This window comes from Aythya ferina (assembly GCF_964211825.1).
Source record: "Aythya ferina genome assembly, chromosome: 2".
NCBI classification, from domain to species: Eukaryota; Metazoa; Chordata; class Aves; order Anseriformes; family Anatidae; genus Aythya; species Aythya ferina.
The window spans coordinates 149,159,303-149,177,977 of record NC_140297.1 but is presented as its reverse complement, the minus strand read 5'-3'; the positions used below and the strand labels follow the sequence as shown (position 1 = coordinate 149,177,977).

The 18,675-nt window shown below is 48.1% G+C and overlaps 1 protein-coding gene across 4 annotated transcripts in view; it reads right to left on the bottom strand.

The window, feature by feature from the left end:
• Positions 1–12,926: 12,926 nt before the first annotated feature.
• The window catches only part of ZHX2 (zinc fingers and homeoboxes 2), a 68,338-nt gene continuing 62,589 nt past the window's right edge, over positions 12,927–18,675 (bottom strand). For all 4 annotated transcript variants that reach the window (XM_084511195.1, XM_084511194.1, XM_084511192.1 and 1 more), the window contains one exon: positions 12,927–14,372. The gene's annotated coding sequence lies outside the window, so the exon portion shown is untranslated. The remainder of the gene's footprint in view (positions 14,373–18,675) is intronic.

The following is an 18,675-nucleotide window of genomic DNA, read 5'->3' as shown; positions in this document are numbered from 1 at the left end:
AGGAAAAAGCACTGTCACTAGGATGAGATCCAAGTCTTTGAATTTCCCTTTTGCTTTTTGTCTTTCTTTTTACTGGGTGGGTAGGGCACAGCAGGCTGTTCTGCCCCAACGTAGGTATCTCAGGTATTGATAAGTAGGTGAAGTGAATCTGGGCCAGAACGCTTTTATTACTCCGTTTTTGTTTTTTTTTTTTCCTTCACTAAATGTGGCTAATGAAGGTTGATAAACTTGTAAATACTTCTCGATGTGAAACTGGGTGGAAAATCAGCAGTCAGACTGGAAGTCTTCAGCTGGCTTGCTTGCAAAATATGCATGCTCCATGTCATTGTTGCAGCTCCCTTTCGTTGATCTGGCTTGTGGACAAATGTGGAAAACTGGTAATGATCACAGTGAGTGCTTAGATTGTACAGGAGCGTGGAGTTCAGAGAGAACCTGCCATTTCTGTCCATTCAGTGATAAGTTCTGAAGATGTTCTTGTCCCCGTCTGTCTCTGTAGAAAACGGTGGGTGGAAAAGAGGACTTCAGTGTTGTAAATACTAACCTGTTGTTGACCAGCACCTGCTACTTGATGGCCAACTCGAAAAGTTTCAGAACCATCAGCTTTAGAGGAGTCACGGTGCAACTGGTCTTTTTAGTCATAAAATATCACTGCCTCCAAACTGGTATTACCTTGTCTTCATTTTGAGTCAGGACATAACTGCAAAGTGAAGATGCAGTAGTCTGTGACTCAGCTGAAACTCCGGTACACTCACCTTGCACAGCTCCTTTGTTACAGAAGGAAGGCGTGAGTGGGAGGAAGCACGGCAAAAGCCCTTGTCCTGGCCCTGTGCGGTGTGCTGGGTCTTGCTTTGTTAGTGCATCCTCCCTCTATAAATTAAGAGGGAAAGGATTTGTGAGGAAAATTGGCTTCTGGTAAGTCCTGGTTTGCTTTGAGCCGCTTCAAGTCAATTTACATTGCTGTATGGAAGATTCACTGTAGAATTGCATATTATAAATTCACTTTGTTCGTTTCTCACCTGTCATTTGACCTGAAGCACTATTTGTCCTCCAGCGTACACTGACAGCAGCAGTCTCTTGCTAAACGAGTACCTCCTTTCTTATTTTGTACAGATAATTTCCCTTTTTGTAATCACTTTTTGTTGGCAAAGTTTTAAATTAAAGTTTTAATCTGTTATTGTCTCCGTTTCGCTAAATCATAATGCGGTTTAGGAGAAGCCTTCTGATGTGCGTGTCTCCAGAGGGTGTCTGGCAGCTGCGTTGTGCCACCAGCTGCTGTTGGTCAAAAGTACTCTCAGGACAGTGACCTGTTTTGGGGGGGAGTCTCATCTCCTCAGATGAGTTGCAAAATCATAAAGATACTTTCTTTGGTCTCTGTTCATCACCGTAAGTTTAGACAGTCTGTCCTTCCTGGTTTATTATCCTGTTGCAGTTTTTGGGGGCTATACGCAACTATTCACACTGTTTATTGTCCTCTGGGAGGAAATACCCGTATATTCACACGAGTTTTGTGGGATTGATAGAGATCAGTTAATTTCCCAGTAGCTACCTTGGTATTCTGCAGCACCCTCTGTCAAGCCCGGTAGGCACAACAGCCAGAGTATTTGAGGGTCTGTTACCTCAGATGATTTGGAGACAAGCTTAGCATCATCCAAAAGACTGTACTGGTCCTCGTCCTTCATCTGACTGCACTTTTTCAGCTTGTTACTATAGAGGTGCCGAAGAAGACCACGGACTCATACCTGAGGTGGTACGTGAATTTGTTGAGCTCTTTTAAGCTGGAAAGTCTCAGTCCATGCTAAATACACCAGATACAGCAAAGTGACAAATGCTTTTGATTTTGCTCAAGCTGCATAAGTGGTCAGTGGGAGAGCCAGGAACATGAACTCAAATGTCTGGTTCTGGAACACTTCATCTTTCCTTCCAATCACTCTGTCTTGTCAACAGCTGTTCTCTGATAGCTTGGTAGTGTCTGACTGAGAAATGACCTGTTTGACCCATCTTGTCATCTGAGTGCCACCCGAGGAAAACTGAGGGGCTTTAACTTGCAGAGTAGCATATTTGCAATTTAGTGTAAGGTTGTTTTTATGTTTGTCTGTCTTTACCTTACCAGGGAGGCAGGCTACATTGCCTTGGTAAGTTAAGGTAGTAAGTTGAAGAGGTGCACCTTAATTTAGTCTCAAGCTTCTGATCTGACAGGTCACCTAATATCTTCACTTCTGCTCTTCATACTTAAAAGGTAGGTGATTCATATTCTTCTCTGTGCTAGGATTAGGATGATTGATCAATTTGTACTTGCCATGGTATGACAGGGCACTAATTTTGGTGGAGATGCTCTTGGGGCTGTTGTTGCATGCAGTAGTAAACAGCTTTTGGTTTTGTGCATCCCTAGGTTCTTATTTTGCCATGGATAGTAACAATGTGACTCGAAATCTGGTATCGAGTCTATCATCATGGTTTTATTAATGAAATTAATTATGTAAGATGTGCATATTAACCAGAAATACATCTAAAAGATGACAATGTGCTGTTTTCTTATTACTGAGAAGATGAAAGGTGACTTTCATTTCAGAAAAGATTGAAAGATGACTTAATGTTTTTCAAGCACACTTTCTTTGGTGATGAAGGGAGTGCTGTTTGCAGCAGTGGCTCACCCCTTTATCACCTGGAACATGATCTAGAAAGAGTAAATATAATGTGAGCAGAACTTGGAGCTGCCATTAGACCTCAGATTAGCTCTTAAGGCCAAGTTTCTTTAGACCAGTACCTGTCAGATGGTTGTCCTTTGTGATGGGGGTCGTGGCAACTGCAGGCAGCATTTGAGAACAAAAACACTGCAAGCTGTCATCTTGCATGGGAATGTTTGCGTTCACTTCTTAAAAGAAATGTGTTCAGCCCCTGAACTTGCTATGGATTAAAGGACAATGGGTAGATCCCTGTATTAATGAGCATTGTAACCAGTGGTGTAAGGATGTTGCCTGCTCAGAGGTAAAGGAAAGGTAAATCTCTTCACCCTATGGTGTTCACATCACCTTACAGTGGTTAGTTAAAAGTAGAAAGCTTCTTTATAGTGATGCTTCCCTCTGTTTTCAAGTTGTTGTTTTTTTGGCTAGTTGTAGTTAACCCTAGCAGACCTCTCAGCTTGTTTTAAAGTCAAAAAACCTCACATACTTCAACTGGAAGGGCTCTTTGGGAGCAGTTGTCTTCACTGAGACTTGACTGGCATCGCTCAGTGTTGGAGTCTAGCAGGTGATTAAGTAAAAAGTTTGTTTTGCACCCATGAGAGGGGAGAAGACTGGGGGGGGGGGGGGGGGGGGGCTCTGCATTCCTAGTGGAAGTTTCCTAACAGGTCTGCTGCTCTCGTTGGGGTCGTTGTGATCTGCTTTTTAGTTTTCCTGTATGTTTTAGTGAGAACAGCATTACTTCGTTCAGATCTTCCTTTCCCCTTGGTGATCTGAAACTGTTTAAAACTGAAAATGTTTTAGCATAGCACTGGAGGAGGAGCAGGGATGGACTCAGCCTTCCTCCACCAAACCTGCACCCGCTCCCTGTGCTTGCTCCGAGCCTGGTTCTGCAGTGGCAGGGAAGAGTCTCTCAGGAATCACCGGATCAATCACCAGCTCCACCTGCAAAATGTGAATCTGCATCAATTTACAGAGCCCGAGCAGGTTGTAACAGGAACTCTTCATCCATTGCCTGCTGTGACAGCCAGTGTATATGAAGAAGAGCTTCAAACCATCTTCAGAAGCTGTCTTGATACTTAAAATCACGGGCCCAGGAGCAATACTGATTTTACAGCAATTTATAATCTTCTCTTGCTTCTTCTGGTGCCTGTTGTGCAGGCAGTAAATGACCAGTCACTTTTTTTTTCCCCTCTTCAGGGAAGAACCAGTTTAATACCTCTTCCCTTGCTCGCGGTCATCTCTTTTTCAGCTGTCACTAACTCTGTCTCTCAGATGGTCTGATGAAGGTGAGTAGTAGGACTCAGAAAATTTGTCCTCTAATTCTATATATGCTCTGGGAGCTTGCTCCTGCTTTTCCAGAAAAACTCGTGTCCTTTTTTTTTCCAGCTCTGTTAACTGGGTGTCTAATGAATTCTCCAGACCTTCTCCTAGTTCCTGAGCCAGCCCTAGAAGCTGTGTGTAGGCAGAGATTTGGGATCCGAAGGGCTGTGGCAATGGTATGATGGTGCCATTCTTCCCAAGTGGAAGGAGAAGCAATCAAACAAACCCAGCTCTGCCCACATCTTGCCTGGGCTGCCTGTCCCTACCCTGTGCCTGGCATTATGAGGGTTCACCAGGCTGTGGAGTCCTTGGATGGAGACATGGGGTTTTGTGGTTCAGAAAGACATCCATTAAGGAAAAGTTTTTCCTCTAAGAATGCATTTTTCCCGCACCCTTGCACTCACTCTGCCCTTTCAAACCATTTATTCTCTGTAATGTGCTTGGGGCAGGGGATTGGAAGGATAAAGGAGCAAGAGAAATTGATAGGAGTTGATGCCTTTTAACTTCCCTGGGCAATGTGATAGGGGATTTTTTCCCCTTCAATTCTACTATCAGTAGAGTACATGGTGTGGTGGTGTGCTTGAAGGTCTAGTAAATCCCTAAGAACTGCATCAGTCTGATTTCTTGGAAGCAGACAGGTACACTAGCCGTACAGCTGTGTTATTTGGTTGAGTAACTAAGTGGATGGGGGACATTTTAGCTGGATGCAATCCCCGTGCTGCAGGATCTTAGCTCTGTGGCTGCCATTAGAGCACAGCTCACCGAGGCCAAATAATTACTCCATAATTGAATGCCAATGCAAACAACATAAGCTAATGCATTTCCTCCCCTATAGAAATGCTTTGTCCTCTAAATCTGCTCCTGCCAGCTCCTCAAAGTCATCCTCCAGCTTTTCATGTCCCCTTGTGCATCTTAAATTAGATCAATAACTTCCTGGGCTGGCTGTGGTGGAGTGGCTCGCTCCACAGAGCTGCTTTCTGAAGCCGAAAGCAATGCAATCCCGAGGAAATCCTGCTGAGTAAGGAGTGTTTCTGGTAATGTGTAATCGAGTCGTGATAAGAGCAGCTAATAAAGATAAGGTTCTCAACAAGCGGCACGGGACAATGAGCAGGGAAATGGAGAATGGAAAGCAGCGTGATTAATAATGACCCCTAGCTGCACTGCTCAAAAAGAGGAGAGAAAAAAACCCACTAAATATCTTCAAGGGATGTGTGGGCATGTTGCTGACAGGGAAGGAAACTAGGAGGAACCTAGGAAAAAGGGGGGCAGGAAAGCAATTGTGTCCATGTAATTGCAAGGTAACACCTCTGACCTCAGGGCAGGGTATCCAGGTCTTGATGCCTCCACAGCTGGAAAGCCAGAGGGAGTTCAGTTCCATTTATCTGGGTTGTTTCTTTGTTTTTTAACCAATGTAGAGGGGCTTATTCCTGCTAATTTGCTGGGGGAGCTTCTGTGGAGTAGGAGTGGGTAGGCACAGGGCTGGGGAGGAGCGCCCTGCCGTGGAAGTGCCCTCAGGCATGAAGCAGGATGTCCTTCCTGTTGGTGGCCTTTCCCTTGGCGTTATTGCCACTGCCAAGGTCACTTGTGCTGGATCTCTACCTTGTTGTATTGCTACTATTTTATTTTTATTTTTCACTCAAGCGAAATTTGCCTGTGGGCCAAATCAGTAGGGCTGACACTTCCTCATTCAATGGTTATCTCGCCTATATAGCTTTGATTTTTCCCTCTTCCAGAGGTGTACCTTAAAATTTCAAGCTGTTGCCCAAATGAGGGCAGTTCTGTGGACTTGCATTTATTTCTGACAATGCCACTGTGTGTCAGGCTTCAGCTTTACTGCGTGCGTGCTAGAAAACAGTCACGGACTGGTACTGCAACCCCACTAAAGAGCTGGTGAACACAGGTGAAATGGGAACAAGAAATAAGTGTATTGGTGTAATCTAGCTTTGAATAGCAGCAGCAGCAGATAGGATGCGGGCATAATTTCCCTCCCCAGTCCCTGTATATCTGTTTTGGAAACTGAGAGGTGATGGTTTTAAGAAGCGTGTAGTCTGGATCATATTTGAAGCATTAATCTAGTGTTGAACAAGCAGAAGTGCCAACAGAGAAATCATTACTTGAGTATGGTAATTCAGGGAGAACATAAATCCAGAAAAGTGCTGATCTTCCTAGCCCAAGAGTTTGTGTCTTGGCTTGTCGAGGTACCGAAGGCTGTCGTACAGGAGCAGCAAATTAAAATCAGTTCTGCAAGGCATGGGAAGTAGGGCAGATCTAGCTTTCATCGAGAAATGGATGGTGAAAGCCTGATAAGCTCTGAATAGCTCTTCTATTTAATCTTATGCTTGTAACAGCTTTCACTTTTTTTTTTTTTTTTTTTTTTTTTTTAAGCATGAACTAAGAACGTGAGTGCAGGTTGCTGAGGAGACATCAGTTTTGGCTCTACCACTTCTGAGAGCTCTAGGAGGAGGCTCGCCGCGTGTTGCTGCAAGAGTCTGCTAACGGGTCGGCAGGAGCTGTTGATGTAAAAACCGCCCCATGCCTGCATCCTTCAGTTCTTTTGCAACAGCATAGGTAAATCAGCAGCTTTTGTCACGAAATTGGGATGAAGACCTAGGAGCTGCAGTTCTGGCATGCTGAGGCCGCAGATGGCCATAAGCAGTGGCTTTGGGAGAGGTGGGAATCGCTCTTTTTCAAAGGGGTGTCAACACTACGGTGAAAATGCACACGCTGTGTGATTTTGCTTGTTGAAGGTCAGTGCGGCAGCATCTGCAGTTCTCCTGAACTGGTGGGTGGTGCTTTCACTGGGTGAAACCATTTTTCTCCTGCCAAGGGACACCTGAAAGTTGTTTGTGAGCAGAGGAGGAAAGCTTCAGCAACCTGTATGACTTCAGTTCCCCAGTCGCTTGTATAAAAAATCTCCTTCGAAATGAAAAACGTGAGCGAGAGACTCAAGGAAACAATTCAAAGCCCTGAAAGGCCAGGCATGCCATCAATAAGCCCGTTCTGCAACACGACTTGCTGCGGCGCAGCTGAGGACAAAGCACTGGAGCCATCCTTCAGTGCCACCGCCCCACCGCCTGCTCACTTGGGGAGAGACGTGGTCCGGCTTTGTCTGGATGCTGGAATGCCCTTGAAAGCAAAACCCACAGAGAGAGTAGGTGGGCCAGAGAGAAATTTGCATTCGTCATGACCCTGCCTGTGACGAGGTGCTGTCATCTGCCAGCGCTACGGGCTGCTGCCTAACGCAATTACACCGCCGCGCCTCCTGGCAGACGTGGGCGCTCAGGCCAGTTCCCTTCCCTCGGCCGACACAAAACTGGTGCTCCCCAGGTTCAAGCTTAGGCCAAGTGTGAAGAAAACAAAGCAAAAAGCTCAGCAGCCTCCTGTGATTTAGCCCGGCAAAACAACTCACACCAGGAAAAAAAATTCCCCATGCTCTTTGGGTGAGTGCTTATCGTTCCTGAAGCTGGCACGGCGGCGCAGAGCCGCACATGCTTCAGAAAGCAAAGTAATTAATTCTCCTTGCTCCCAGCCACAGCAGTCTCCGTTGTGCAATGCTGCACCACAACTGGGCATGGAGAAACTTTCTTTCCAATCAAAAGAAGCATTCTTTATTTTTTTTTCTTTCTCTCTGACACAGCAGGGTTGGTCTTCCTTTTAATATTACTGGAGACAATGCCTGCCTTGCCTTTCTGTGACCTTCAGCGTGTGGCTTCATGTTAAAATTTCCATCTTCTCCCCCCACCCCCTTTCAAACACTGGCATTCATTTAAAAAAAAAAAAAAAAAAAAGATTAAAATTCCTTTTGTTTAAATCCCTGCTAGGGAGCCTTCCAGCACACTGCTGCTGAGGTGCTGGGGCAGGGGTTGGCTGGGGCTCCTGGCTCTGGGCTGTTCACCTGGGCTCTCACAGCAGCATGCAGCAAAAACCCCATAGGCCCCAACTTGGGTGCTCCCTGCCCACGTTTTTGCCTCTAGCTTTGGTTCAAGCCTGGTGGCAGCTGAAGCTGGGCTGGAGAAAAGGTTTGGAGCTGGGCTTCCCTGACTTGGAGTATGTTCTTCATAGCTGTTGTGGTGCCAGGATCATCCTGGCATCCTCTCGCTGCTGCTGCTGTTCCAGGTGTGCCCCCTCTTAGCACTGCCCACTGTGCTCAACGCCTGTGTGCACTCTTTATTTCTGCATGTGTCACAAGTAAGAATGGCATCACCTGATCAAATTTAGTGCTAATTTTAATTCCAGCAGGCCTCTGTGGTTTTCCAGAGTCAGCTTCCTTGCTCAGCATCCTCTGGTCAGCTTGAGGTGGGCTTGGGGGAGCTGAACCTAAACCTCTGAGGGGCAAACATGACCTATCGGGTGAGGCAGGAGGATGTGGATCACAGGTTGGAGCCAACTCCAGTGAATGGAGATGTCCAGCTTTGTGTATGGAGAGGATGATTTTGTGCATTAAGAAGTTTTACAGACACCCCATTTACTTTGCCTGAGCCAGTTTGCTCTTGGTGTGTTTTTTACACGACACTTAAATGAAGAGGACTGTAATACTTTAATAGAGCTACTGTTTTGGAGCAAGTCTGATGGCAGTAAAAAAACGGAGAAAACCCCACTGTGGCTTCCTGCAGTTAAGCCGGGTGTTTGGGGCTGATGGTTCCCCCTCATCCCCATCATCGCTGAAGCTTGTGCCACTGTTCCCTTTTCCTGCTGTACTATGAATATTTTCAGAATTACACTCGAGGCCTGTAGGCCACACTTGTAGCTTTCCATTAGTTACCAATCAAATGACCACCAACGTGCTCCATTTCACTCATCTCCACAACCTTAGTCCTCTTTCTCTTCAGGAGATTAAAAAAAGCTTCCTTTCCATCACTGGTGTACACTTTTCTTGCTATCCAGACACCAAGCTGACTTCTGTAATGTTGCTCTATGTGCCTTTGTAATTAATTCTGTCTCTCCCAGGTGACAGTGTTTCTTTTTGGTACTTGTAGCCAGCAGGAGCAGGGAGGTGATAGTTCCCCCATACTGTGCTCTGGTGAGGCCACCCCTTGAGTGCTGTGCTCAGCTCTGGGCCCCTCAATCCCAGAAGGACACTGAGGCCCAGAGCAGGGCTACGAAGCTGGGGAAGGGCCTGGGTCACAAGTCCTGTGAGGAGCGGCTGAGGGAGCCGGGGGTGGTTGGTGTGGGGAAGAGGAGGCTCAGGGCAAACCTCATTGCTCTCTGCAACTGCCTGAAAAGAAGGGGTGGGGAGCTGGGGGTCGGCCTCTGCTCACAGGTAACCAGTGATAGGACCAGAGGGAATGGCCTCAAGTTGTGCCAGGGGAGGTTCAGGTTGGAAATGAGGAGACATTTCTGCTCAGAAAGAGCAGTCAGGCATTGGGACGGCCCCTGCAACAACTTGGCTGCAAAATGAGTTTTTTTATATATAAGTAATGGCTTTGTGAAAAGCAATATAATTTAGGCTGCAGAGAGACTTATACACTGAGATTTCTGCTCTGAAACTTTCCTCCCTCTGAAGTTCTCAGCTCTGTGGGTAGCAGATGGGACTGTGTTTCCTGAGCTCTCCTGCACGATGTGTGCCAACAAAATGTGTCACAAGCGATTGCTGGGGCCAGTGATGCCTGGGGGCACATCGCAGCCTTGCTGCGTGTGTCAGCAGAGCTTTGGTGGCTGCCCAAGGATGGCCCTCAGCTGAAGGATGCAGGAAGTGAGAGGTGTTAAATTCATCGATTCCTAGGCAGAACTTCCAAAAACCACAAAATCCAGTCTTTGGGTGTTTGAAGTCTAATCAGTGTGCAGATTCAGGGCAAAACTTAAAACTGGCGTTGTTATGCTTGGGTGAATCCACAATGTACTTAACCAATATATGCACACAGTCTGCAAAAATAGGGGAAAATGTAATTCCTCCTGGAGCACGGCAAACGGGCTGGAGGATGCCATGGGTTTGGCACCGCAGTGAGCAGAATGGGGAAGGGCAGCATGGGGCTGCTCTGGGTGGGTTTCTGCATCATCGCAAAGGAGACGTTCCCAGCACCTGATCCGTGCTCCCTCCGGCAAGAAAACCGGCTGCTAGTAACTCTGGGATGGGGATTTCCCTGCCCAGTCTCCAAGTCAAGTGTTTGTTAATTAATTAATTTTGACACATGGAAGATTTCAGCCAAAAAACGCTCAATTACTTCCATAAAATCGGAGTAATAAATTCTGCTCCCATTAAAAACTTCTGGGGGCGTTGATTTAGGAAAGCTCTAGTGCCCTTCAGGGAAAGGACATTAGGAGGAAAAGGGCCTGTACCGCTTCTGCTTTTCATCACCCCTAGCAAAATACATCCAAATTTGGTCAAATTATAAGCCACTGGTAGCAACAACAAGCTCCTATGGGTTATATGGCTGGGCATATACTGGATTGTCAGGCATGTGTTGACAGGGGAGTTTGTGTGGCCATCTCCCTATGGACTCCTCGTGCATTCTGGTCACCATTGTCCCATGGACTCCTGCCAACATCCCCAAAATATTCCAGTTTGGCTTCTGGTTTTCTCAGGCAGAGCTGTCCCATGACTGCCTTGCTGAGGGCTGGTGCAGAAGATGAAACTTGGCTGGTTTTGGTCCTCCTGGCCCAGCCAGAACAGCAGGGCTGCTGGCGAGGAAGAAATGCCAAGAAGAAGAAGGTGGACTCCGGTCTTTACACCTTCCACCTAGCAGCGGTGGCAGTTTGGCATCAAATTCGTGGCAGCTCATCCTTTGGTGAGATGCTCCTTGGGTGCTGGCTGTGAACATCTAGGATTTGTTTTGCAGGCAAGGTGGGAGCTTGAGGTGCAGCCAGGATCAGTGGTAACCCCCTGTTGTACATTAAAAGAGCTAAAAAAGGCCAAGCCAGCAAAAACACCTGCAGTCCTTGGCTGCTTTCAATCACGTTTAGTACTGGGAGGACCTGGAAATGTCTGTGCTTCAGCTTCCACACTGCAAGGGGGATCAAGGCCCAGTCCTACTGCTGCAAGTTATTCTGGAAGCTCTTTAATGGTGGTGGAGTCCTGAGCTGCTCAGACATCAGTTAGAGAAAAAAAAATAATAAAACAAAGAAATTATTTTTCTAAGCAAGGCCTGAATAACGACAACAAGAAGCAAATGGAGTCTCATTTACTGATCATCTCATGGACCAGGCCATGTGTGCATGTAACCAAAAACCATCCTCTTGTCAACTTGTCATCCACAAGCAGACTAAATTAGGAAAGCATAGGGCACCTAATTCAAGTTGTACTTGGATCCTTGTGATGGATTTTTTTTCTTTTCCCCAAACAATATTTTTTTTTAAAAAAGCGTTGCACAAGTGCCTGCCCTAGACAGGCCGTGGAGCTGTGCACGGGGAAAGTCAGCATCAGCAGCCTGCTTGCATCCATGCGCAGTGAAACCCCGTGCCCAAGGACGTCCCCGATCACCGCGGAGCACGAACAACGTCCTGATTGTGCCTCGCCACTTGGCCTCTCCTGGAGCTGCAGTCACCGTGTCGTTATTAATGACAGCAAAGCCTGCTCGCAGTGCCCGCTCTGCAAACTTGCTCAGGCAGCCCTGCTAAAGCAACCTTTGTGTGGCACTGGGATGTTTTTGTGTAAAAAAGGAAAAGGGGCTGGTTTTCCAAGAGGAACCCTCACATTTGGAGGCTTGCTCCCATCCTTAACCCGTGGCCGTGCTGCCGGCACTCCTGGCTGGGGCTGGCAAAGCCCTGCTGCTCTTCTGCAAGCACGTTTGTTTGCTCTGGGAGAGCTTTGGCTTTATTATCTCTGCAATAACAAACTCCGGGGCTGCTGCTATTGTTCTGGGTGAATTGCAGCGATCCTGCAGAGCCCCAGTCCCCAGTCCCTCGGCGGCTGGTGCTGTGCAAATACAGGCAACCCAGGTGGGTCTTGTTCTGCTGAAAACTCCCGAGAGCCACGGGAGTTCTGCTAGCTAAACAAAGTAGGTCAGCACTCCAGACACGCATACTTACACGCACATCAGCCAGAAGAGACACAAACTGGAATATTAAGCTGCCAAGTGGCTGTTAAAAACTGTGCACAAGGGCAATTAAAATATTAGCATCCTTTCATGTAAGCAAAGCAGGCAGAAGCGGCAATTAGCTTCAGTTACAAGTTTGCAGCCCTGGAGGAAAGCCATCAGACACGTTGCCTCCTGACACACACATCCAGCCATCCGACAGCCCATGCAGGGGGGACAGAAGGGGTTGCACGGGACATCTGGCTCCACACAGGCAGGATCGCCCCATGCAGCCTCGTGTGCTGTCGTGGTCACTGGCACAGCCTGTGTTGGTGCTCACCAGCAGGCTGGAGGAGCAGCGGGGGTGGTTTCTGTACCTTTTGCCATCAGATTTTGGTGTAGGATCAGGGTGAGCGCAGCCACTGCAGTGCCGAGCCCCAGAGGGAGGTGGGTGCTGGTTCAGCCCCTTCCAGCAATGTCCTGGACAGCTTTATTGTAGGAAAAGTCACCGAGTCCTCCCCGCTACTTACTGTAAACTTCCCTTGTAGCTTAAATATTGTGCAGACTATTAATAAAAATAGCTCTGTGTTGGTGAGTCACATGGAAGGTTTCTTTCATTTGTTCCTTCCTTCCTTCCTTCAGGTTGTAAGGGCAACCAATATAAAGGTAGCCCTAAATCCATGCATGCCCCATGGTGCAGGGGCTTGGTTCCCCATTCCCAGGCACCATCTGACCCCCTCACGTGGTGTAAAACCATCTGACACCAGGAACATAAAAACCAGTAGTGGACTGAGCTGCTCATTTTAATCTGGCTAGCGTTTGCCAAGCTGATTACTGCAAAACCAGTTCCAACCCTAATCGCAGCTCTGAAGCCCCCGAGCTCCTCTGCACAACGCGGCGCTGGTGGCGGCCGAGCTTTGTTTTTCATTAAGAGAAAAAAAGAAAAAAAGAGACAAGAAAAAGGTTACCAAAATGTCTAGCTTTTGTTTTATTGAGTTACAACAAATGAGCAACAAGTTAGAAAAATTGGATTTATTCAAACTCCCTAGCATTGTGTTTGTGCAGTGTACTGAAATATGGGGAAGGTTTCAAAACGCGGCTGGTCCGAGAAACCCAGCGGCCGGCTCCTGCACCCACTCCCGCACGCACGCTCCCGCTCTCCCTCCTCTTCTTCCTCCTCACACCCACCCGTACAGACACCCCGCACAAAGGAAAATTAGCAGGACTTGAAAAAAGTGCACTCAGGAATCTAGAACTGATCTAAGAATTTAGTGGCAAGGGTTAATCAGGAATTTCTGTTGTGCGCTGCAACATCTAAAGCTGGCGGACAGCCTCGTGGTCATGCTGTCCGTCCCTGTACCAGCCCAAGAAACGCAAACAAGTTCAGATTACGAAGCATCTTCATTTTCTCACTAAAACCCCTCCGGGGGTTGCACTGCGTGTTCAAACAAAAAGTGCTAAAACCAAACAAACAGGAAGAAAAAAAAAAAAGGCATTGTAGCAAAGATCGTCAGAGACCCACGGAGTGGCCTCGTTTGGGAAAAGTGAGGAGCTGGAGAAGACTCGCTTCATAGGAGCACAGGAAAGCAGAGATTTAAATACTTCAACCAGTAGAAGATGGCCATAAAACAAAACAAAACAAAAAAGTCAAAACAACAGGGAAAAAAACCCAAAGCCCCAACCAAGCCAGACCGCCCCTCCCCAAACCCAAACTGCATTGCGTGGGCTGAAATGTAAACGGCTGCCGGGGTGGGAATCTGGGATCGGATGTCGATCGGCACCAAAGAGATTCCAAAAATTGCAAATTTTTCTTCAAACGCTTCCGAGAGGTTGTAGGGCCTCCCCTGGAGATCTTCAGAAGCCGCCTGGACGTGGCCCTGGGCACCCTGCTCTGGGTCTCCCTGCTTAAGGGGGGGACCAGGTGGACCCAAGGGGGCCCTGCCAACCTAAGCTGTTTTGTCATTCAGTGATTCAGAAAACAATCTCCTCTCCCCCCTCCCCACAAAAGACGCCTCCCTCCCCCAAAACCAACCCTAAAATTTTGCCATGGCATTATATGCAAGAACAACTTGCAGCTATTAAAAAGTTAACAAAATTTCCACGTCGTACAAATCTGTTCCAGTACAGGAAGAGGATGGGCAGGAAAGTGGGTGGGAGAGAAGCGAAGGAGAACCCTATATACAAGGACCCTTTTTTCTTTCTTCCTTTTCCTTTCCAATGCAGTAGTAGGACTTTGGCACTATAAACAACCCCATGACGGTGCTCCACTAGAGTATTTCTCACCGTGCCTCCGCGAGCACGGTTTGAGACTTGGAGTCGCAACACACTCTCTCTCACCCCAGGCAGGAAAATAGATTTTTGCTCTATTTTCAGGCAGAATTCCCCTTCATTGTCAGGACAGCGCAGCTGATGAGTACCCCTGCAAAAATTAAAGAAGAAACATATTAAAGACACCACGAAGAGATACTTGGGCTGTTGACTAACGCAGCACCCAATTTACATCCCTGCAGCTGCCGTGGCGCTGCATTTGGTATTAACCATCCCCTGAAGCCTGTCCCTATCACTGATGCTGCAGCAGGGGGCCAGATTTGTTCTGTTGTGCCCGACACCCAGCTAATTCCCCCCTACAGACTGCTGATGGGGACAGACAGCCCGGCCTCGACTCTCACCGATCGCTCGCTGCTGCAAACACCTCGGGCAGAGCCTGCACCAGCTCGTGGGTGACACCCGAGGGCTGGGGGCAGCTGCTTTGTGACCACAGGAGAGACAGAGCTAAGGGCAAGGAGACTTCAGGCCTTTCTTTCCCAGCAAATCCTCTCATTATATGGCACGAATTTAGCAAAGAATTACACGAACTTGAAACCAGCCCTCAAACAGCTGCCTGCCTCCACACGGCCCTGTGAACAGATAGGGACACAGGGCAAGGGCTCTCCTACAGGGAGATGGCAAGGGATGTCAGCCCTACAGGGATGCCAGCCCTACAGGGATGACTTCTAGTGTGGTTTTCCCCATGAGTGAAGCGTGAGAGTGCAAGAAGTGTGAGCACCGACTCAGGCTGCAGCTGCAGGCGGCAGCACGGGGTAGTTTCTCCTGCCCCAAAGCTCACCACAACCTTTATTTCACACCTTTTATGAACGTTGCTACTGGCTTTGTCATTTCCCACGGAGGCACTGAGCTCTGTCTGGCATCTGCACCTCAGAAAGCTAAGCTTGAGCCAACACAAAAGGAAAAAAAAAAATCCTCCTTGTCCCTGCAGCCTTTACTCAGACAACCCCTCTGTGTTTTCTAAAGCACTGCAAATCCGTAATTGCTGCTTTGGGTTTTGTTTCTCCCTCTGAAGTCCTTCATTGCTGGGTCTCCAACACAGCTGGTTTTAGGGGAAATGATGAGTCCCTGAAATGCTTCGGTTCTGTAAAAACCGCTGGGAAGTCCCACACTGCCTTCAGGACGGGGGCCGTGGATCCCACCGTCAGCAGCAGGCGCTGCAGCCAGCTTCATGGATAGAGCACCAAACCACAAGAAAAACGAGAACTCGAACAGAAAGGAGGGGAAACCCCGGTGCTGGTAGCTTTCAGCAGTCTCAGACACTGAGGAATGTGCTGGGCCACCAGCATCCGACTGATCTCAGCTCCCACCGTGGTGTGAAAGGAGCTGAGGACATGGGGAGGGCCCAGACGGCTGCTGATGCTCAGCACCATGCAGCAAGCAAGGCCTGGCTTCTCTGGGGCCTTCTGGTGACCACCTCCCAGATCTTGGCCTTCAACCCATCTCGACAGAGCTCCCTGGGCTGTGGAAGGGCAGCACAGTGATCCCCAGGGAGTGCTCGTGACCCTTGAGAGCATCTTCTACCTCAGTAGAAGGCCTTCGGGCCTGAAATGGAGGTTGTGAGAGCAACCCTGAAACAGAAAGTTTTCGGTGGAGAAGGTGGTGGTGGGGGGGGAAAAATAGCACATTTCTGAGAAAAGACAAAAGCTCCGGTCTGAGGAAATCTTGGGAAACCCCTCCGGGGAGATAAAGCTGTGAGGCTGCCAGCTGCTCCAGCATGCTCTGCTCCTGGGGCTGAGCTGTGATGTGCTGCATTTAATTTGAGGTGGATTTCTGTGCGTCAGGCTTGTGCAAGTGGTGACAAGAGACCTGGTTTTGACCCTTGCTGTCGGAAGGCAGGAATCTCGCCACGGATGGACAGGGAGCTCAGGCTGTGCTGATAAATGAGGGATGCGAGGCTTCGTCACGCAGCATCCAGGACATTTTTAGTGAGGCCGTGCAGCAGCCACTCAGCATCCCGAAGGTGCCTTATGGGGACAGGCCTTGAGGCAGTGTTCAAGGAAACCTCACTCTGCTCCGTGGAATTCATCTGATTTTTGGCAAAAGTTTCAGATAGGCAGAAGCAGGCTTTATAACAGACCCCATTAGCCTGTGGATGGTGTGGTCAGGAGGCCATGAAAGTCCGGCAGAAGCAACTGAAAATGCATCAGTTTTGAAGAACCCATTTTCTAAGGCATCATGTCCATCGAGACTGTAATACAAATGCTCTCTAATGGTTTCAGGAACTTACAAAACTACCTGGAGGAGGCAAAGAGGGATCTGAGAAGTTCTGCAGTGCTGCAAGTTTTGCAGAAGCTGCACAGAAGTTCAGGCAACAACAGAAGTACGGAGACTGAGCGCCGAAAAATGTTCACTTTAAAGCGCTCCTGTCAGGCTGAGAAAATAGCAACAACGTGAGTATCAAAGGAGCACGTTTCTGCATAAAGTGCAGCAGTGAAAGTTTCACATCATCACTGCAGCTGTGCAAGCGCCAAGAGGAGGAAAAGTCCCTTGTCAGCAATTCAGCGCTTGGCAGCATCTCCTGTGTGCAGCCAGGAAGGTGACATGGCCCCTCGAAGGTACCGAGGACTGCAGCGTTAGGAAGAATCAGACTTTTACATGAGAACAAGCAGAAACAAGCTCACCGTCAGGTCTCACACGGTCTTTGCTTTTGAGTCATACCCTGGGTGTCACCTCAGATAACACCTTGCTAGTTCAACTCCCAAGTCTCAGTTCAAAATCAAACAAGATAAGCAGGCTTCACAAAAATAAGAGTGACAGTTTATCCTCAAGGAAAAAGAAGCCAGGATTTTTCCACGGGTCCCATCAGTGCAAGGGATAAAGCTCCCAGCTTTCATGTCACCATGACTGTGACAACGCCTCCCACCCAGGCACTGGCACTTCTGGGCTGAGATGTGCTGGGAAGATGATGTGGAACGAAAGAGAGAAAGGCTCTGGGTTTTTCCCTCCCTTTGGTTACATTAGGGTACGTGTTTATAGCTGGAACACCAAAATGATCTGGAACGACAAACTCTGACAGAAAAATATAAGCCCCACTGTGCAATTTTTCATTGCTCATTGGATTTTAAATACCAGATCAGATCCTGGGTCTGGTTTCCTATGTGACTGCCTGGCCGTGGCACCCCCATGTGCCTCTGCAGCAGCCAGAGCAGCTCCAGGTGACGTCCCCAACCTGTCTCCCTCCCACCTCTGTGTTTGCCACAACCTGCTCCTCACACCCCCAGCCAGCAGCTGCTGCAAGCACAGCCCAGGACAGTTTTGTATTGCAGCCTGGAGTTTTAAAATACTTCGTGGTACGGACACAGTGACATTTCTCGAATGCCCAAACTATAGTTCAAAATGCAACCACTGCAGGGTTGGAAACCCTTTTTAAATTCAGAGAAAGCGCCTAGCAGAATTAATTCTTTCTAAAATCCAAGTTCTCTAATTGTTAGTGAGTGGTGCTGTGCTTTCTGTTGGGTAAGTTGTAGTGTAAGGAGACTCCAGCTCAGGAAAGATGGGCTCTGGTCTCGGCTGTGCCATGCACAGAACTTTAAAGGCTCTGGGGAACTCAACACGCAAGTCAGGAAACCCTGACAGAGCTTGCTCCACATTTATACCTGTGTAACTGTGATCAGAAACAGGCCTCAGGTCTCCAAACAACACATCCTCTCACGTTGTGAAAGCTCACATAACCCCCCAGCCCCCTTAAGAAAAGACCCTGCAGCTTGCTTTTAAATTCAGGATCCTGTGAAGAAGAGCTGCTAAAACACCCACACAGCTTAGTCTGGAGCATTTCCTAATCCTCTACAGTGAGCAAGCAGAACAAAGCAAGGCTGGAGACAGTTCTCACCTGCAAGAGGAAGAGAGCACATTTACATGAGCCGCTTGAGGCCCCACAGCATTTTGTGCTTGCTGTTGCATAAAGAAGCATCGCTGACCCGGGCCCTTCCCGCAGAGAGCTTTTATTCTGCTGCAAAGGAAGGACCCGGGGTGCAAAACCAGGCGCTGCAGCCTCTGTCCGTGGGAGATCAGTGATCTGTTAGCAAAAGGGCTATTGGGAACTAGTATCACCTATTATTTCTTTGCATGGCTCCACTGGTGTGTTTTATATCAGGCTCTGCAGAGGTTACACGGGTCATTTGAAGGCAGAAGTTCAGGGCTTAAGCACTTACTGGAAAAAAAAAAAATTAAAAAAATAAAAAAGCCCTTAAACGGGAGTTGACCCCAAATGAAAGGAGAAACCTGGCGCACAGCACTAACCCCTCCCTAGCAAGCAGCTGCTTCAATTTATAACCAGGACAGCTCTCCCTTCTGCTCAGGCATCCAGCAGGCACCAGGACCCAGCAGGGATGGTTTTTTGGGGGATTTGCACGGAAAAGGAGCTAGGAGATGCTGGAAACACACCTGGCCTGAGG